Consider the following 20,818-nt stretch of genomic DNA (forward strand, 5'->3'; position numbering starts at 1 on the left):
CATACAGTACTGCACTTCAGAGTCACACTGCCAGTGTTGCCAACTCCTCAGTAAGGAAAATCGCTATTGGCTGTCCTAAAAGTCGCTAATTGATGTCATCGCCTAATTTGCTTAATTGGTCATGCTAATGTAATTGTAACCTAGGTTGTTGGAGAGAGAAATAATCAATCAATCAATCAATCAATCAATCAATCAATCAATCAATCAATCAATCAATCAATCAATCAATCAAGGCTTTATTCGCCACGTGCAGGTTGCCCTGCAGTGAAATAGTAATTTGCACCAGAGGTACACTTCAACTGTGAGAGACAGAATGTGAAAAAAAAATCCATGAATCCACATGGTAGGATTTGTAAAGAATTTATTCGTAAATCAGGGTGGAAAATAAGTATTTGGTCACCTCAAACATGGAAAATCTCTGGCTCTCACAGACCTGTAACGTCTTCTGTAAGAAGCTTTTCTGTCCCCCACTCGTTACCTGTATGAATGGCACCTGTTTGAACTCATCATCTGTATAAAAGACACCTGTCCACAGCCTCAAACAGTCAGACTCCAAACTCCGCCATGGCCAAGACCAAAGAGCTTTCGAAGGACACCAGGAAAAGTATTGTAGACCTGCACCAGACTGGGAAGAGTGAATCTACAATAGGCAAGCAGCTTGGTGTGAAAAAATCAACTGTGGGAGCAATCATCAGAAAATGGAAGACATACAAGACCACTGATAATCTCCCTCAATCTGGGGCTCCACGCAAGATCTCATCCCGTGGGGTCAAAATGATCATGAGAACGGTGAGCAAAGATCCCAGAACCACACGGGGGGACCTGGTGAATGACCTGCAGAGAGCTGGGACCAAAGTAACAAAGGTCACCATCAGTAACACACTACAACGGCAGGGAATCAAATCCCGCAGTGCCAGACGTGTTCCGCTGCTGAAGCCAGTGCATGTCCAGGCCCGTCTGAAGTTTGCCAGAGAGCACATGGATGATACAGCAGAGGATTGGGAGAATGTCATGTGGTCAGATGAAACCAAAGTAGAACTTTTTGGTATAAACTCAACTCGTCGTGTTTGGAGGAAGAAGAATACGGAGTTGCATCCCAAGAACACCATACCTACTGTGAAGCATGGGGGTGGAAACATCATGCTATGGGGCTGTTTTTCTGCCAAGGGGACAGGACGACTGATCTGTGTTAAGGACAGAATGAATGGGGCCATGTATCGTGAGATTTTGAGCCAAAACCTCCTTCCATCAGTGAGAACGTTGAAGATGAAACGAGGCTGGGTCTTCCAACATGACAATGATCTAAAACACACCGCCCGGGCAACAAAGGAGTGGCTCCGTAAGAAGCATTTGAAAGTCCTGGAGTGGCCTAGCCAGTCTCCAGACCTCAACCCCATAGAAAATCTGTGGCGGGAGTTGAAAGTCCGTGTTGCTCGGCGACAGCCCCAAAACATCACTGCTCTCGAGAAGATCTGCATGGAGGAATGGGCCAAAATACCAGCTACTGTGTGTGCAAACCTGGTAAAGACCTATAGTAAACGTTTGACCTCTGTTATTGCCAACAAAGGTTATGTTACAAAGTATTGAGTTGTATTTTTGTTATTGACCAAATACTTATTTTCCACCCTGATTTACGAATAAATTCTTTACAAATCCTACCATGTGGATTCATGGATTTTTTTTTTCACATTCTGTCTCTCACAGTTGAAGTGTACCTCTGGTGAAAATTATGGAGGAACTTGCACAATTGGTGGCTGACTAAATACTTTTTTGCCCCACTGTGTGTGTGTGTCCATAGTTCAGCTGAGACAGTGTCCTTTGCCCTGCCAGGCTAAGTAAACAGTCTTCCAGCCAACCCAGGTGCCCTTGCATGGAATGGGAAGGAACAGACTGAACACAGTCGTTATCAGGGTGTTTTTATTCGGCTCCAGCCTTGCGACCGCAGCTGGCGCCGAAAGGGTATCCGCATGAAGTGATGGTGCTTTTTACTTTAGTGCGAACAACTCATATGAATTTCAAAGCAGTTCTAACAGTCCAACACTCTCAATCTCCCGTTGGAGAGCCGTGAGCTTCGCCATGATGTTATCAAACTTGCGCTCTGTGATGTTGTCATTCTTGTGCTCAAAGAGCCGATTCTGAGAACTCACGACCACAGTGAGCCTCCCCAAGATGTCATCCAATTTGCGCTCAGAGATGTTATTCCGAGCGAACCCTTCCAAGATGTAATCCAGTCTGCACTCAGATCTTATTCTGAGTATTCACGGCAGCCATAAGCCTCTCCAAGATCTTATCCGTGCTGCACTCAATGAGCCCATTTTGAGAAACTCACGCCTCTTCCCATCGTTTCAATCCCAGCGGGCAGCCTTGTGGGGGTTTGAACAGCCGGTTCCGCTTTCTTAATTCTTCGATAAGTCAGGGCCAAGCCAGCTCCGATCAGCAAGGACCCTGTTATCATGGTTCCGAATAGGTCGATATCTTTAGCACTCAGGCTCACCCAAGCCCAAACTTCTCGTTGAGAAAGGGGTGTCAATTGCATTTAGGGACCAGTTGATTAAATCCATAATTCCTCTTTTAGGTTTTAGAGAACAGACTGTGAGAGAATGTTCCAGGGAAAAGTAATACAAAAAAACACGAGACTAGACAAGGACATAAGAGGCTACACAGGGAAGCTAAGGGAGAGGAGGAGAGGAGAAAAGTGCGACCGCCTTCATCAAGAGCAAGAGCAGAATATTGTGGAAGAGACGTAAAGTCAGTATAAAACGTCCTAAATGCATTTAGAATATATTTAGAATTACGAATGAAATTCCTTTTTAGCAATTATTGTTTTTTAATGTCACAATTCCAACCCTGCTCCTTTATCCGGGCTTGGATCAGCAAAAGTGACCCGAAATTGGCACTCTGGTGGAGTTACTTTGTGTGTGTGAGTGTGTGTGTGTTTATATAAATTGTTTTAAACCTTGTGATCCACAAAACAACATAACAGTAAAAGAAGAACTGATTGCGTTACAGTCAGTGTGGGAGCAGCGGCTTCGCTCATGCGTGATTCATTTGCAGTTCGGACGCATAGTTGAACATCTCCTGCCCTGTTAGCAGCTGGGGGAGGACTATCCTCTGCCTGTGAGTGCTTTGGCACGGGCGAGGTGCCCACCGCAGCACCGCTGCTTGTTAACAGTAAGAGCGATACGCGCTTTCACGTCAAAAGGCACACTGATGCATTGCCTGTGGGAATGCTCAGAAATCCAAAAGTTTTGGAAAGAAGTTTTAGATGTAATTGCGCATATTACAAGTGTCAAGCTGAATCTATGTCCTAAACTATGCATCCTAGGAATTTTCCCCGCTGAAATCCAGCTGAGCAAAGTTAACCAAAAAACCACAATCTTCTATATAGCATAGCCAAATCATGGAGATCCATTAGTAGACCACACTTGAGAACTTGGTTGTCGACACTGTCAAAATCCCTCGCTTTGGAGAAACTTACGTCTATGATAAAGGGTAAACATGCTTCCTTTAAAAAAAAAAATGTGGGGAAATTTTTTGTTATTTTTGGAAAGTGAGGAGATGATCGATAGTGAACAGAAGTGACTATATCCATTTAACCTGTATGGGAAAAGTAGTGTTGTAGCTGTTAAAGAGAACATGGGGGGCCTGCAAGTGCTGGACTGTTCAATAGAAGGACAGGAGAAGAGATGTGAAATTAAATGGACTGGAACTGAAGAGGACACAGCTTATCGTTGCAACCGTTCGGTCGGATGATTTTACTTATCTAAAAGTCCGTCTTAATTTTTTTTTCTCCCATGTCCCCTGCGGGGCTCCGTATGAATTTGATGTGGCATGAAAGAGGCATAAAAACCATGAGAGCCCTTTACAGAGATGATGTCTTTCTTAGTTTCTCAGAGCTATACTCAAAATTTAGCCTACCTTTCTTCTCACTTGTTTCTCTGTTTGCAAATTAGACACTGTGTCTCATCACTGTTTCCAAATTTCCCAATTCTCCTTGCTGACACAACGGTTGTTGGGCCTAATCAAAAATCAAATTTTGGAGTGATTTCTTTTCTGTACTTTCAGGAGGTTTTGGAATTCAGATCCGAGAAGACCCTCTAATTGCCATATTTGGAGTTCCAGGGACCCGTCTTAATATAACTCCCCAGGTATCGGTGCGTTGGTGGTTCTTTGTATCTGGGGGTGGGCGTCCGGGTACACACCGGCTCACTCCTTGGCGGCCGCTTATTGGGGCTCGCTCGGGCCACTTTGGAGGTGGGGTGCCCCCGGCCTCTCGGCCTGGGGCTCGGTCACTCAGGCACAGCTGGCTGCCGGCGGAGCTCACGGGCGCGTCACTGCAACTCCCCCTGGCTTCTGCTCCGCGGCTGCTGAATGAGCCCTCATCTGGGACTCTCCTTAGCTCTTACTGGGACAGTGGCGCGGCTGCCCCTCTGTGGGTCTTCCTTGGTCTCTTGTGTTCTGGGGGCCTCTGGATGTCTGGAGTTTTGATCTCCTCCATACCTGCTTGATACCATAGAGGACAGGGCTGTGGCTCCCCACACTCTCTAGCAGATCATTACATGGAGAAACCTTTGGAATGCAAGCATGCTGATCCACACAGGTATGCACACAGGTGTACACATGGGTATTCACAGATGCGGACTACAGCTTTCTTGGCTGCTGCCTCAAAGCACACTGTGCGCTGTCTATCTTGCGTGCTGCACAATATCGTTTATTATTTAGTAACTATTGATATCTATGACTAGCTAGTTTATTGTGATGGTGCTTTTTTTTTATTATTATGTTGCTCTTTGTTGTTTGCTGTCTCCCCTGTTTTTTTTGTTTTTCTTTCTCTCCATACAGGTGACCCAGGAGTTTTTTTTTTTTTTTTTTTTTTTTTTTTAGAGAAGGAAGAAAAAAAAAAAGCGAAAAAAAAAAAAATATATATAACTCCCCAGCAAACTGAGATCTTGGCTTTTTGTTCTCTTCTTGCTAGACGCTGTATTTTACTTCTGCATTGCAATTGTTTTTTTTATTTTTTTTTTTTTTTTGCCTGTCCCGTTTGGCTCTTTTGCCATCAGAATTGTTGTCTAAAGGCAAAGAAAGATGCCCAACGGATTTACTTTACCAAATTGACCATCCCAGCCTTGCCATAATGGTCCATTTGATTCACCTTTTATTGTTTATTTTATTTTCACTTACTGAATACGGGACAGACTTGACTGGGGGAAAGAAGGGGAGAAAGAAAGAGGGAAAGAGAAACAGCTGAGAAGAGGGACGGGGGAGAAGGGCAAAAGACAAAAACCAACAGAATGAGCAGAGAAAAAAAATAAGAAAAAAAATGCATATATCAATCACCTGGATCACCTGCTGAGAAAGAAAAAAGAAAACAAGCAGAAGAGAACAAGAGTAATAGAATAAACAACATCACAATGATATATGGGAATATGACAGTAAATACTAAATATTAAACATTATTGTGCAGCACATAAGATCAACAGAACACAGTGTGCTTTGAGGTAGGAGCCAAAAAGGGTGTAGTTTGTGGGTGTGATCACCTGTGTGTACACCTGTGAGCATGGACGCGCTTGTTTTTTGTTTTTTAAAAGGTTCCTTCATGTAATGATCTGCTAGAGGGTGTGGGGGGGCCACAGCCCCGTCCTCCAGGGCATGAAGCAGGTATGGAGGAGATCAAAACTCCAGACATCCAGAGGCCCCCAGAACACAAGAGACCAAGGAAGACCAACAGAGGGGCAGCCGCGCCACTGTCCCAGAAAGAGCTGAGGAGAGTCCCAGATGAGGGCTCACTCAGCAGCCGCGGAGCAGAAGTCAGGGGGAGTTGCAGTGACGCGCCCGTGAGCTCCGCCGGCAGCCAGCCGTGCCTGAGTGACCGAGCCCCAGGCCGAGAGGCCGGGGGCACCCCACCTCCGAAGTGGCCCGAGCGAGCCCCAGGCTCCAGGCCCCGATAAGCAATTGCATTGCAATTGTTTAATACTGTCCGGACATTCTTGAGGGTGGAGAAGATCTCACTCACAGTGAAAGTTAGTTCTGCAAAATTTATCCACAAGTGGAGACCCTTTGTGGAATATCTCAAATCTTTTCCTTAGTATTTAGAACAATTCAACTTACCCACCTGCGACTAGATTGAAAAGAATATGAAATTTACTCTTTTGTAAGGTAGGCATAGGATTTAAGCCCCCCCCTTCTATTCTTTTATTTTATTTTTTATTTTTTAATTTATTTATTAATTTTAATTTTATTTTGTTTTTTATTCATTTTTATTTATTTATTTAACATTTTTTCTAGTTTACTCACGTTTTCTTCTTCTTTTTTTCCTCAATTTTCTGTTCTTATGTTGGTATGATGTTTTTTGTATTTTAATTTGTTTTTTGTTTAACAAGAAAAAGTTAAAATGATTGGGAAAGAAATGTTTGAGAAAATATGTAAGATGCATACAATACAATGTATATAAGTTTGTATAATCTCTTGATAAGCAAATAAAAAAAAAAAGAAATCTCAGGGATTACGTGTGTAGTTAAACTTCTTTTCATTCACAGAAAAAGCCATTTGACTCGGTCCGCCCACTTAAGATCAAAGCTGTGTGTGGCTCATGATGTGAAATGAGTTTGATCTCCCTGGTCTACAGAAACTGCTTACCTCTGCATTGTTTGAACTTCGTGGTTTGGGTGCTGACTTCACCAGACTCTGCTAAACAAATAAATATAATCTTCAAAGCTTTTTTTGTAGTTGCTGTGTCAGTTTATCTATGTGGTTACGCCCAGTTTGCAAACAGAGGACCAGAACAAGCTGAATGATATAGATTATCTGCCGGTTTGTTAGCTGAGGGGGGGTGTAGAGGCAGTTTCAGCTCATTAAGGAAAATGTTTCGGAGAACATGAGAATAAAGCAGATCGCAGGTTAAATATTGGAGGAAGAGCCTGGGTGTTTATTCCTGGTAGGTGTTTGAGATCTCATTGTCTGCTGTTTAGTACGTTTTACAGGAGATTTCCATCTCATGCATCCGTTCTCTGACTTGTATCCCCATGTGATGTCTGTGTTGTGTGTGTACGGTCGGGCGGGTTCATTCCACTGCAGGACAACCTGCCACTGCATGTAGCGAATAAAATTTGAACTTGAACTCATTCTTTACAGTTACTTTTGCCTGCAGGTTATTTTAACGTGTGTTTACACCACCTCTGGTCCTGCCTCATTCCCTTTAGTGTGTTTAGGTGTTCGTTCTCTTGGCAGCGCTCCATTATTTACGGCAGCCGAAAATGTGACACAGATTTCCAGGACACGGTGTTCTGGGAGAATTGAACCCCTATGCTTGTGCGCCTGCGTGGGTGAAGCGCCAACCCAAACAAATGCGTGGAAGGGAGGATTACTGGGACTGGACACCTGTTGTTGGACAAGTTCAGACACAGTGTCAGAAAAGCAGTGCCGAAAAATTACAGACGGTGAGATGCTACATCTGCAGAGAATGCTTTAAGAAAGTGTAACTCCGGAGAGGGCAGTTAGTGTGAAAACTGACGTTGCAGATAATTAAACACAGATATCAGAGCTCAGCCTGCAGCATCAGCCTTGTTGCACTTTGTCATTAGTCTTTGTAGAGTAAAGCCTTCTTTAGGGCACGTTTTACTGAGCTGCTGTGATCTATCAGGAAGTGTCATACCTTTCCAGCTCAGCATATCATTGCATGTGTCGTGAAATAAAAATAAACTGAAGCTGACACATAACTGCACGCAGCGCAAAGAAACAGTGCAGAATTTCTTTTGAACTGTGCTTTAATTAGAGGACAGGACACACCTGATGTGAGGGGCCCACATTTACTCTGTTAGATATTTATACCTGTAGTATCCAGTTCGCTAATAATGGTTAACCACTCCACCTATCAGGACAGTCAGTAACACACCACTCATTAATTATCATGAGTTATTAATAATTTCTGTCTCCCTCCCCTCACCCCCAACAACCCCCTGGTTCTGCCAGGACTTTCTTCCTGTTAGAAGAAAGTTTTTCCCTCCCACTGTTACCAACCGCTTGCTCAAAGGTTGTTGGGATTTTCTCTGTATTTTTAGGGTCTTTACCAGTGTTGGGTAAGTTACTTTAAAAAAGTAATTAATTACTAATTACTTAGTCAATATTGTATTTAAAATACTTATCTAATTACTGTGTCAGAAAAGTAACTTAATTACTAAATAAGTAATTTAACTAAATACTTCTTAAAATCCCTATAAACCTTGAGTGGGCAAACAATAGAAATTAAACTCTTTAGATAATAATTTTTTTTTTTTTAAAGACAGAGACTCTACAGTACGCAGCAGTAGCATCTCTTCCACAACGTAGCTTGCAATCGTTTTTTTAAGCTCACCTTCAGACGCTTTCTGTGCTGCTGAAGTAAAATCAGGCTTTGCCTGCTTAGCAGGAGTTGCCGCGGTGTTATCCATGGATGATGAACAAGGCCGAGTCCGACATCTTCTGCTTTAGAATACGACTGTGCAGCAAACTGGTGCAAAATGACGCACAGCTGCACTACAGCGATGTTAAAGTGTTTACTTCTACGTTTAGAAGATAAATTATTGAAATTAAATAATGATATTCAGCGAGTTTAATTGTAAGTCACTGTAATTAAAATACCTAAAAATGAACAGTAATTAGTTACTCTACTTTTTCAGTGGAAAAGTAATTTAAAAGTAACAGTCTTTATCTTAAAATATAAATGCCTTGAAGTGACTGTTGTTGTGACTTGGACTTTCCCAGTTGTTCTCACAACCCCCCTGTGCGTTCACTTTGTTTGCACCTTTGGGATCAGTAACAGGAGTTTGCATGTTCTCCCCGTGTTTGCGTGGGTTCTCTCCGGGTACTCCGGCTTCCTCCCACCATCCAAAGACATGCAGCTTGTGGGGATAGGTTAATTGGATAATCCAAATTGCCACTAGGTGTGAATGTGCGAGTGAATGTGAGTGTGAATGGTTGTCTGTCCCTGTGTGTTAGCCCTGCGACAGACTGGCGACCTGTCCAGGGTGTACCCCGCCTCTCGCCCTATGACAGCTGGGATAGGCTCCAGCGCCCCCCGCGACCCTGAAAAGGATAAGCGGAAGCGAATGGATGGATGGATGGATGGATCAGTAACACTGAGTGCCCACTAGTGATGGGATTTCCGGCTCTGTCCGGCTCTCTGATGTATCTGGATTTTCCTATAAAGCTCTTTGCACCTGTTTATTTTCGTTCTTTTAAATGTTAGTAAAAGTAGCAGTAGTTAAATGCATAAATGTTTTAGTCTCTTATGTTGTGCTTATCTGAATGCATCCTATACAGAAAACATGCATTTCCCATCAGGTCATGGCCACAATCCCAGTACATCCGTATGATAACCAGAGCTTGCTGTAGCATTCCTAACTTACCCACTTAACTCAGACACCCTCCACAGCTGCGAAGCTGACTCCTCAGAGTTATAGTAAACCAGAGTAGGTGGGTGTGGAGGCGCAGAGTTGGAAGTGGGCTAAAGGTGACGAGGTTTTTCCAGTCAGGACATCTCAGCTCTGATCTCCCTGACTGACGATCGCAGACATGTCAAAACATGTCATTTTAGTCCAAGACATTTAATGTTCTTCGTTTTTCTTCCACCTTATTTATTCCTGCCCTTTATGTTGCACTATTGAACGATTTAATTATTTATAATTTTATAATTATTATATAATTATAATTAATTATGTAAAGTTCATTATTTTGGAGCTAATATCCGGAGGGGAAAAAACTGACTTTATCTGCCCAGTTCCCAAAAATGACTGGCTCTGTTTTTTTCAGACACATGATTCTGAGGCAAGCTGGGCAGAAACAGCCTAAAAGAAACAAAAATAATGAAAATACCATAAACTTTATAAGGAAAAACACCCCCAAACCTTAAGGTATCCTACTGATTTCTATACTGTTTCATTTCCTGGTTTTTTTTTTAAATGTCTCCTAATAAAAGAGTAAATATTCCTACTGTCCCACTGAGTGGAAAATGGCTGCTGATGGCTTGTTATTGCTGGAGCTTTCAGACTTTTTCTCAATTTCTTTCGCCAGCTGAGTGTGTGGACTGTCCAGGGACCTTCATGTGCGGCTCATTTATCCATGGCAGCTCATTTCCTGAGTTTACATTCAAGACACAGAGGCAGTGTCGGTCTCAGCTGGAGAGGCCCCCCGACAGCAACTAGATTAATGACAAGGTTCGATTGCAGACTGATGTTTATACTGAGAGCTCAATTTACAAAGTATGCTTCCCAATGAGTTTGAGTGTTTTTAATTTGTGCATAAAAAAGAAAAAATGCTATTACAGCATTTCTCAGTTTTTAATGCAGAAAGTGACCAATGAGAAGAAAGCATGCTTTTGTTGCAGCCTATAGATAATCTTAACCTTTGAATTTAGGTATTTTCAGTCCTGTTGGTGCAGGTGCATAAAATCAAGCAGCTAGCCACGGAGTCTGCTTTTACAAACATTTGTGAAAGAATGGGTTGTTCTAATGAGCTCGTTGAATTTGACTGAAATGTAAAATCGAATTTTTTGTTTCCTAGATCATCCACAATCAGCTGTCATTGGTATTATTGCAAAGTGGAAGCGTTTAGGAACCACGGCAAACTCAAACCATGCAAAGTTACAGAGTGGGGTTGCCGAGTTTGTAAAAGTCGCCAACGCTCTGCTGACTCAATAACTGCAGAGATCCAAACCTCCCCTGGCATTACAACAACTGTGGCTGAGCAGCTTCAGTGGGTGTGGAGAGTAGGTGGCCCAGTACTTTTGTCCATAATGTGTAAGTTTTCTGACTATTCTAGGTCATTGTGTGGAGAAAAACTACAGGTCAAAACTCACTATCATCCATTTCATAGGGCTCTAGTCCAGGCTGCAGGAGAATAATAATCTCAGTACAGATGCTCACACCTCCCTCCACCTATTCACTACCTACAACACTTCTCATGCGTTCCCAAACCACGCCCTGGTTCTGCCTGTGGTCTTTTCCCAGTTGGGCATGCCCAAAGCACCTCACCAAAGAGGGATCAGGGAGGCAAACCATCCCCAGAGCAGCAGCTCGTATGGGACCAACTTGTGAGTACCCACCACCTTCATGAGCAGCTGCAGGGGTTTGATGCTTTGTGGATTGCAGACTGGGTGCCAATCAATTCCCTGTTTTGTATTTTCACTGTTAAGCAAAAGTTTTATAGCATGATTCAAACATTTACTTTGTTCTCCATGATAATTATGTTATGTATGATTTTAAAAGTTTGGCAAGTCATTTACAAAACATTTCTGACCATCTTTGTATTAACGTTCAGTATATATTCAGTAGAATATAGTGGTACACAAGTAAACTGTGTGCACAGAGTGTTACATGGACATTCTAATGGAAGTATCGAAAAAAAGAGTGTTCTGCTTATCACCACAGTCTGAACACAAATGGGACGGGAAGCAAAATGTTTTGTTTAGCTGAGAAATTTCAGATTTTTATTCACCAAGGAAAAAAAAAGTTTAATAATGTAAATTTAAATGTTAGAGTAAAAACAGCCACACATGCAGAGTTTTAGTTTCAAGATCCATAGAATTTAAAAAGTGTAAAATTGTATCAAACTCATTCTCGTTATTTACTGGAGACACTTAAATGTTCATATATCAGCTTTTTACCTGTAAATGTGACTTTCATGTTTTCAAGCTTCAGTTCAAGGACCTTCGCTGATTTTGTTGAATAACATCATTAAAAATTCACGCTAAATGTTCCGAGCTGCGTATGATAGATCACGAGTTATCACGAGGACTCGCACTATAGACCTCTTATGCGGTGTAATCCTGATCATAATGTGCTAATTGTTCTCAAATGTTCAGCTGAAGGAGGAGGAGGAGGAGGAGGAAGTGAGCAGGACTCTGGAACTGACCCAAAAACACATCACAATGCAGTTTAAACACATTACTAAAACATTTAGGGGAAAATAATCTTTAAGCCTTTTATGGTCAGCCTGCAGGAGGTTTACCTCAGATGACTTTCAGATGAAGCAAAAGAAAGAACAATGAATCCCCACAAAAGAGAAAAGTTATTTGTCTCTGGACTTATCCTGCCTCGTCTTCTTATAAATAAAGGTTTATATTTACAAAAACACACACTGCATACGGTAAGGCACGCCTCTGTCAGTGTGCCCCAGGGCAGCTGTGGCTTCCGACCGGTGGCACTGACGTCACATCTTATGAAGACTCTAGAGCGGCTCTTCCTCAACCTCCTCCGACCACAGGTACAACATGCCCAGGACCCACTACAGTTTGCATACAAGGCGGGTGTCGGAGTGGAGGATGCCATCCTGTACCTCCTACACAGAGCCCACTCACACCTGGATGGGGGAAAAGGCACGGTCAGGATCCTGTTTCTTGACTTTTCCAGTGCCTTTAATACCATCCGGCCCTGTATGCTTCAAGAAAAACTGAACAGGATGGAGGTGGACCCCTGCCTGGTGGCTTGGATCTCCGACTACCTCACTGACAGACCACAGTACGTCAGGCTGAAGGACATCACGTCTGACACAGTGGTCAGCAGCACAGGAGCACCACAGGGAACTGTGCTGTCCCCTCTTCTCTTCACCCTGTACACCTCTGACTTCTGCTACAACTCTGAACTATGCCATATTCAGAAGTTTGCAGATGACACGGCCATCATGGGGTGTATCTGGGATGATCAGGAAGAGGAGTACAGAAGTCTGGTGAGGAACTTTGTCGCATGGAGTCACACAAACCACCTGCAACTCAACACCTCAAAGACTAAGGAACTGGTTGTGGACTTCGGGAGGTCTAGAGCAGGTCCACTGCCGGTTCAGATAGAGGGGGAGGAGGTGGAGGTGGTCAACAAGTACAAGTACCTCGGGCTGTGGGTGGACAATAAACTGGACTGGTCATGCAACACAGAGCACCTGTATAAAAAAGCCCAAAGCCGACTGTATTTCCTCAGGAGGCTGAGGTCTTTTAACATCTGCAGGAAGCTCCTGAGGATGTTTTACCAGTCGGTGGTTGCTGGAGTACTTTTCTATGCTGTGGTGTGCTGGGGGAGCAGCACAGCAAAGAGGGACTCATCCAGGCTGGAGAAACTGATCAGGAGGGCTAGCTCTGTGGTCGGCATGAAGCTGGACACTCTGGTGACAGTGGCAGAGAAAAGGACATTAAAGAAACTGATGGACATTATGGACAATGCTGGGCATCCTCTGCACACGGCCATAAACAATCAGAAGAGTCTGTTCAGTGACAGGTTGCTTCTCCCCAAGACAAGAACTAACAGACTTAAAAACTCCTTTGTCCCACACGCCATCAGACTGTTTAACTCCTCTCTGGAGGGGAGAGGGAGGGGAAACAGGAGGACAAAGGAGGGGGGAACAACTAAGCTGTAGTGCCCCCTTCACCTCACTGTGCAATACCTTTTGTGCAATACTTTTGTAAATAGTCAGTGCAATAGACTCAATACTTGAAATGTGCAATTCACTTGTATTTTTATTTTTATTCCTATTTATTCTATTTATCCCCTTTGTATATCTTATTTATATTGTCTCTGTATTTATATATATATATATGTGTGTGTGTGTGTGTGTGTGTGTGTGTATTATATATATATATATATATATATATATATATATATATATATATATATAATATTCTGTAACTCTGTAACTTCTGTCGGTGCTGTGCTTTTTTGGAAATTGAATTTCCCAGAGGAACCCACCCGAGGGATTAATAAAGTTCTATCTAATCTAATCTAATGTAGCTTGCTATCGCCAGTGTGTGAATGTGTGTGTGTGAATGGGTGAATGACTGAATGTAGTGTGAAGCACTTTGGGGTCCTTAATGACTAGAAAAGCGCTATACAAATGCAGGCCATTTACCATTTATACATCTACATATATCTTGTTGCAATCATGTGTCCTGGTTAAAGATGTTTTAATTCACTTTTGTCTAAGCAGCATTTTTTTCACTGGTGAAGTTCTGTTTTCTTGTAAGTTTAAAGCTTATAATTGCTACTAAAATCGCCTGTTTTACAGGATAACAGGGGCCTGCACAAAAGGACAGCATAAGAAATTAGGATTTTTTTCATCTGTTAGTCATTCCAAGTTACTTTAATGGAGTTCAAGAATAGAAGCTGGAAATGAACATAATAATCCCTCTTTAAAAGGGTCCCTCCAGACAGAAAAGTCTGCTGTTTTTCTCAGAGGATTTGCTGGTTGTTCTTTGATAAAGCCTTTGCTTAAACATTGCACAACAAAAAATGCTGTAATGTGCTGGAAAAAATTAGGGATCTATTTCTGGATTTTAGGATCAGATGCTATCTTTTGTACATTTAACAACATACCATTGCTAACACAGACTGTTTTTAATGCAAAGCTATTTTCATCACGAACCCTGTTTTGTTTGTCTAGGTGTGTATTATCTAAATCGTTCTGCTTCAGTTCTTGAGGTCTGTGGGGTTCTTGTCTTTAATGCTGGCATGTGGTTTCGTGTTAGAGGAGGTTGAGTCAGTTCACATAGGACCTTAACATAAATCGTCAATCTGCCAGAAAAGTCTGAGTCAGGGTTAAAGATACCTCGGTCTGATTAGCACGGAAACAGCTAAAAAAACAGAGATATGATGATGGGATTCTGTCATGATAGTCACGTGAACTTTGGCCTATAATTTTGCATTTTAGTGTCATCTTATCTTGCTCATCAAAGATTCACTACTTTGAAAAGAAAATAAAGGAATGAGAGGACTGTGCAGTGGAAACTTGTCAGCCTGTCTGAAATTTTGGCTGCAGGAATGTTTTTTTTTTTTTCTAGAAGTACTTTGTAAACCTCGATGAACCATTTAGACACAGCAATGAATGAACCTGTGTTAATAAAGAACGCATGATGATTTCTAACAAAACTCGTCACTGGTGTAGAACAGCTTGTCTAACTGCAGCAGGGAATAATGTTTTCATCGGGGGCTGTTGTTACCTCAGGGTCAAAGGCCGTTTCATAAACAAAAGAAGACCAAGCTTGCCCTGAAAACCAAAACAACAGCAGAGATAAGAAGACAGGTTTCTATTTTCAGCTGCACTCCAGATAATTCACCAAGATTCCCGGCAGCACATCAGATCAATCCACGGCTCACAGGGAAGATGAGTGGCAGGAGTACAGGCGGATCTCTCTGCTCATGAGGGTAAAAGAAAAACATTTAAATTGGGTTGATTGAAATCTTCAGAGTGCATTCAGAGTTACTCACTCTACTGAGATGCTTGAGTAAATAGATGAGATTTCAAACATGTCAGGAAATTCCAGGAAGGTAATGGGTAGTAGACTTCAAGGCTAGGAACCTCACTGTCACTTCGAATCTTGGTCAGCCTGGGTAGGTAGTAGCTGGAAATTTCTACATTAGAGCCGTTATGGAGGCAGCATATTTACGAATCCTAGGTTGGGTACCTGACTGGGTGCAGATTAAAAAATCCCCGAGAGATAATTGGAAACAACCTTCCCTTGTGAGCACTCCTGTGTTGGAGTACAATAATTTCTGTTTATCGGTTGTCATGGTACATCTTAACTGACTGCAAAACAAGCTGTACAAGTTTTTATCACGGACTGAGGCTAAATGTGGATAAGAGACTGTTTCATAACCAAAAAGAAGCCAAAACTTGTCCTGAAAATGCACGAGGCATATAAGATGTGAAGATAAGTTTCTATTTTCATCTGCACTGCAGATAAAAGTCCCAGGTGCATATCTGTGGACAGGTGATTGACAGGAGAACAGACAGATTTTTCTGTTACGGAAGATAAAGAAAAAACATCTGTACTTCGGTTGGTTCAGAGATTTTTCAAATCGGCTGTGACTTTTGATGCTTACATAAATAAATAAATAAATAAATAAATAAATAGAGACTGAGGTTGGGAACTTCCAGTTATGTAGGAATTATTGTGTCTGTCTCTGATTACGTAAGATCTTGACCTTACTCTGCATGTGTCCTAAAATGACCTGGTGCCTTTTACTTTAAAAGTTGTTCAAAATAATTTAAACAGCTGCAGTTACCTGGTTCCTCTTGGTTTGGAACCAGGTAAAGGTACTATGTTGATGATTTGGAAGACACCACTACTGGAAGTCCCAAATAAGCAGCATGTGTCAGATTTCTATAGTGGAACACCTTTGTTGTGTAAGAAATTGGGAATCCTCAGGTAGATAGTAGGTGGAGGACTTGTAGGTTAATAACTTCTAGGTTGGGTACCAGGCCGGGGACCACATGTAGGTAGTAGATTTGACATTTTTAGGTTGGGTAACAGTGGGGAACCTCTCATAGGTAGTATGTTTGAGACTTATAGATTGAGTACCAGGTTAGGGACCGGGAGATACCTAAGTTAAGCTGGAAGTTTCTTAATTGGTGTCTTGCAGGACAGAGACCACCAGGTATATTGTAAATTGAGCACATATAGGTACCAGATTTGATTTTGATTTTACCAGTCAAGTGGAAGCCTGTTGTTTTCTGTTTATGGTTTTAGACAAATGTTATGCCAACGCTGATTATACGAATTAACGTTTTGGTCATCTGTACGCAGTATGTTATCATAAATTCTGCTACAGTGACGTCAAGCGGGGATCACTGAACCACAAGTGGGAACCAGTTAGACAGTCCTTGTAAAACCATGCATCTTTGTTAAGGCAACATTGTGAATCTGGTGCTTGCAACATTGTTTTCTAACCTCCCACCCAGCATGTGTTTTTGGAAAGGACTGCAGTTCATTGTTGTTCAGTTCACTTTTAACACAGTGGACTGTTTTATGCATGTTATGTGATTCTATGTCAGAACTGACCAAATATCAACCTAAACTTGCTGTTTTTATCTGTTGCAAGAAAGATTTCTATCAGCAGTTGGGTCAGCAAGGTCCCTGGAGACAAGCCTATTCCTGTAAAGAAACTCAAAGAGCAATGGGTTTAAAACACATCTGAACAACCTGATTATGTATCACTCAGGAAGTGTGAAAACAGCTTCATGTAATTTGTTCTCCAACCACATCTGAAGGATACATTTTAAAGATTTTCAGAGCAGCCACACAAAAAAACAGCAATTGAGAGAGAGGTGGAGAATCATATTAATGTGGTTTACAGCACACATTTTCAGACTGTGTCTCAGTTCATCTTAGTTCTTCACAAGAAAAATGACTGGAATAGTTGTGGTAAGTATGAAAAAAGAGAAGTTAACTCACTGTGTGAGGTGACTGTGATTGATGTGTATATCTTTGGGAACAGTGTCAGATGCATTATGATCTGATCCACTTTTAAAAGTTCAGCAATATGATCATTTTTTAATACACAACAGAGAAAAGAGCTCTTTTTGATGACATCAGGCTTCATATAGATGTGTGTGAGACATGAGATATACAGCATATTGTCTACTAATCAGCATGTTGCCGGTTCAAACCCCAGCTGCTCCAATCTTCATGTAACCTTGGGCATAATACTGAACCCCAAGTTACCCTTGCAATCGTTGGAGTGTGAGTGTGTGCATGAATTTGTAATGCTAAAAAAGTGCTGGTATGAATGTGCTTGTAATTAGACGAATGAGGTGTAAAATAAAAAGGTTCAGTTAGAGTACAAAAGCACTACATAAGCACCAGAGCATGAAATCCTGGCAGCTGCACAACCTGGAGCAACTTAGGCCACAGAGACCTAGACCCCCCAAAGAAAAATGTGCATTCCCCAACCAGTTGGCTAAAGGTTGCTGGTTGTTGCTGGGTGTGGATGCAAATGCAGCAAAAACATCATTGTAACTGCTTTGGTTACTCACAGATTGCAGCAGTCAACTATAGTTTGCGTGGAAGATGCTATTTTAACACTTATTAACAAGCTACCAAGCGCTAGTAAAACACAAAACTTGAAGTGCAGCTAATAATAGAACAAAGGAATGTTCACCTTCAGAGTAAAAGCTGTGCTTTGCTGCTAACACATTTCAAAAAATGCCATTTTTACTTTGAAGGTTGAAACCCTTTGGTAAGTCGGTAAGCTTGCACGAAACCTGGTGTAGTTGATGAGTGTTTGCAAGTCGGCATCTTCCATACAAACTACAGGCGAGCAGAGCAAGCAGCCAAAGTTGTCACGAGGAGGTTTTTGTTGAAGCACTGTTTGTCTATTTGTGACCAGCTTCACCAAGCAACAGCCAGAAACCTCCTGCAACCATTTCCCAACCAGCTGGGGAGAGCTGATATTTTCCAGGTGGCCACCAACGACACCGCAGAGTTGTATTTCTTTGATATTAATGCATGTTTTGTTGAGGTGGATGACATGGCTTTACAGTTATGAAGTGGATGAAGGAGTTGCTGTACCTTAAAAGAAGACAGACCTACTATTTCATATGTCATAACACCACTTGTCTGAGTAACTGTACAAAATCTAATTATTTTAAACTGTCTTATAGAGATGGAGAAAGTACTCAGATTTAGTAAATGTACTTATAAATTAATCTAAAATGCTCAATTACAAGGAGTCTACTTAGGTATAACTTGCAATAAGCTGCAAAAAGTTGTAGTCATTAAATTTGACTGTTTTGATCTTAAATGATTGATTCTGTATGACACAGGATTAATAGTAAAGCCTCAGTGTGTGAGTGGACACTGGGTTTGGCTTATCTGTGCACGCTCTAATTGTGTGAATGTTGCATTGTTATATTTTGTTATAAACTAGTTTCACACAAACAATAAAAGCTACTTTCCGCTGTTCCCTCGTCGCCACGCTGGGTGGCCAAACATATTTGATTTGGTAGATTTTATCTAGGATGCTTTCCCTGATGAAAACCCAAGGGACTTCCATCTCCTCGGAGGAGTGACTCAAGGATCTTTGGTTTGTTAGGCAGATGCATAAGCCACTACACTTTGGAGCCACACCAACAATAACAAGTCAATAACTAATCTGCAGCATTGTTCAGCATCAGAGATCAAAATGCTTCAGCATAAGAACATGAAACTACGTGCTGCTACAGGTGTCTAAGCAAGGCTTTGTGAATGTGATCATATCTGGACACAAACTAGGACATGCGTTGTAGCACTGAGCAGCGCATGTGAACTAATCAGGGCTCAGACTTTGGAGTGAAACTGCAGACAAAGGTGACCAGAAGTTAGCCTAATCTGCTTTCACAATGTTGTTATCCTTCTGACATACACTTCTGCCATCTGAGGTGATCTGTCCAGTACGAGGTTTTGCTTTAACCGCATTTTTCAGAACTAGAAGATGTTGCATTTAAAATGAAGTCCAATTCCAGCTTTTTTGGATTACAGTTTTATGTCAAGGACCTGGGTCTGGGGGACCCAGGGTTCATGAGCACTCTGTGGACTTGTTTATTTTGGATGGCCGTATGTGTGTATTGTGCTGCTGTCCCTTGTTTCCCTTTGTTCTGGAATGTGTGTGTCACGGCTTGCGAGGCAGGCCGTGTGGAGGTAAAGCGAGGACCCAAGGGCAGGCAGGTCGGTATAAGGAGTGAGTTTATTTAAGGTGGAGATGGCGAGGACAGGAACTAAGAAATAACTAAACTGGGAAAACCTAAATACATGAAAGTGAAACCAAAACTCACAGAGTGACATGCAAAGGAACACAGGAAGGACCACGGAGGAAACACAGGGCGAGTTGGGGAAGACATCACAGAAGAACCAGCAACCAGCAAGAGAAAACACAGGGCTTATATATTCACAGGGGCAATAAGGGAACGGGAGACAGGGGGGAAACACAGCTGGGAGAAATCAGAACTGACGAGAAAGGAAGCAAAGCAGAATACACTTACATGAGACACAGACCTTCAAAGTAAAAGAGGAAGTACACAGAGACGGCTTGGAGGGAGAACGAGAACATTTAGGAGCACATGACGGGATGAGGAAACACAGAACAGAAGAAACCGCGAAGTAACGCAGAGGAAATTAATGTATAAAGGAAAAGAAAATGGAGGATTAGGAGCGCCAGATCTTAGCGTTATTTTGATGATTCCTTTTCTAAAAAATGTATATAGCGCATTTGAGCGAAGCACCCACTGGATCCAAGGGAAGAAATCTTTGTGGAAAAAAATGAAAGGGAGAGCCCGAACGGGAGTGCCATACTTTAAACTTGTGTTTGGGGATCTTGTGGATCAGTGGAAATTGGATGGCTTAAATCTTTTACAATTAAACTCAAAACAAATATATAATAAAATCAATCTAAAAAAAATGAAGGTATGATACAATATAAGGCTGTGGAAAAAGAAGAAAATCAGAAAATAGTTAAAAACATATATGATAAAGTAATATCCGAGAACATGAGAGATACAGTGTGGCTTATCTCTGTCGGACGTCTCCCAGTAAGAGCTGTAGTTCTGTGGAGTTGCTTCGTTACTACAAAGAAATGCCCCATGGAGAATTGTGATGAAGACGAAACTCTTGATCATCTATTGATATCATGTTACAGGACGGTTGAAATAAGGAGGATAGATAAAGTAGGTTTTAATATTGAAAATAATACAAAATCAGTAAGACATGGTTTGTTTAAAGAAAAGATGAGTGAAAATAAAAGGAGATTGTTTTGGTTGGTGATGTGCATTATAAATGTACACATATGGAAAACAAGGGCTAAAGGGGTTATAGAACAAAAAATGATAAGTAGTTTCGTAGTATGTAAAAACATTGTAACTGAGCTGAGAAGAAGGAAAACGAGAGATATGAAACTAGGTAACAACTTGCCGTGGGAGCTTTTATTATTGTAAAATGTAAAACAAGATGTGAATAATTTGTGCATGGTTGTCAGGGTTCCTGGGTCGGTGACCCAGTGTTTTCAGTTCACACTCACTGTTTATCTACTGCCTGTTCCACTTCCTGTTTTAT

The sequence above is a fragment of the Maylandia zebra genome, linkage group LG1 (genome assembly GCF_041146795.1).
Source record: "Maylandia zebra isolate NMK-2024a linkage group LG1, Mzebra_GT3a, whole genome shotgun sequence".
NCBI lineage: Eukaryota > Metazoa > Chordata > Actinopteri > Cichliformes > Cichlidae > Maylandia > Maylandia zebra.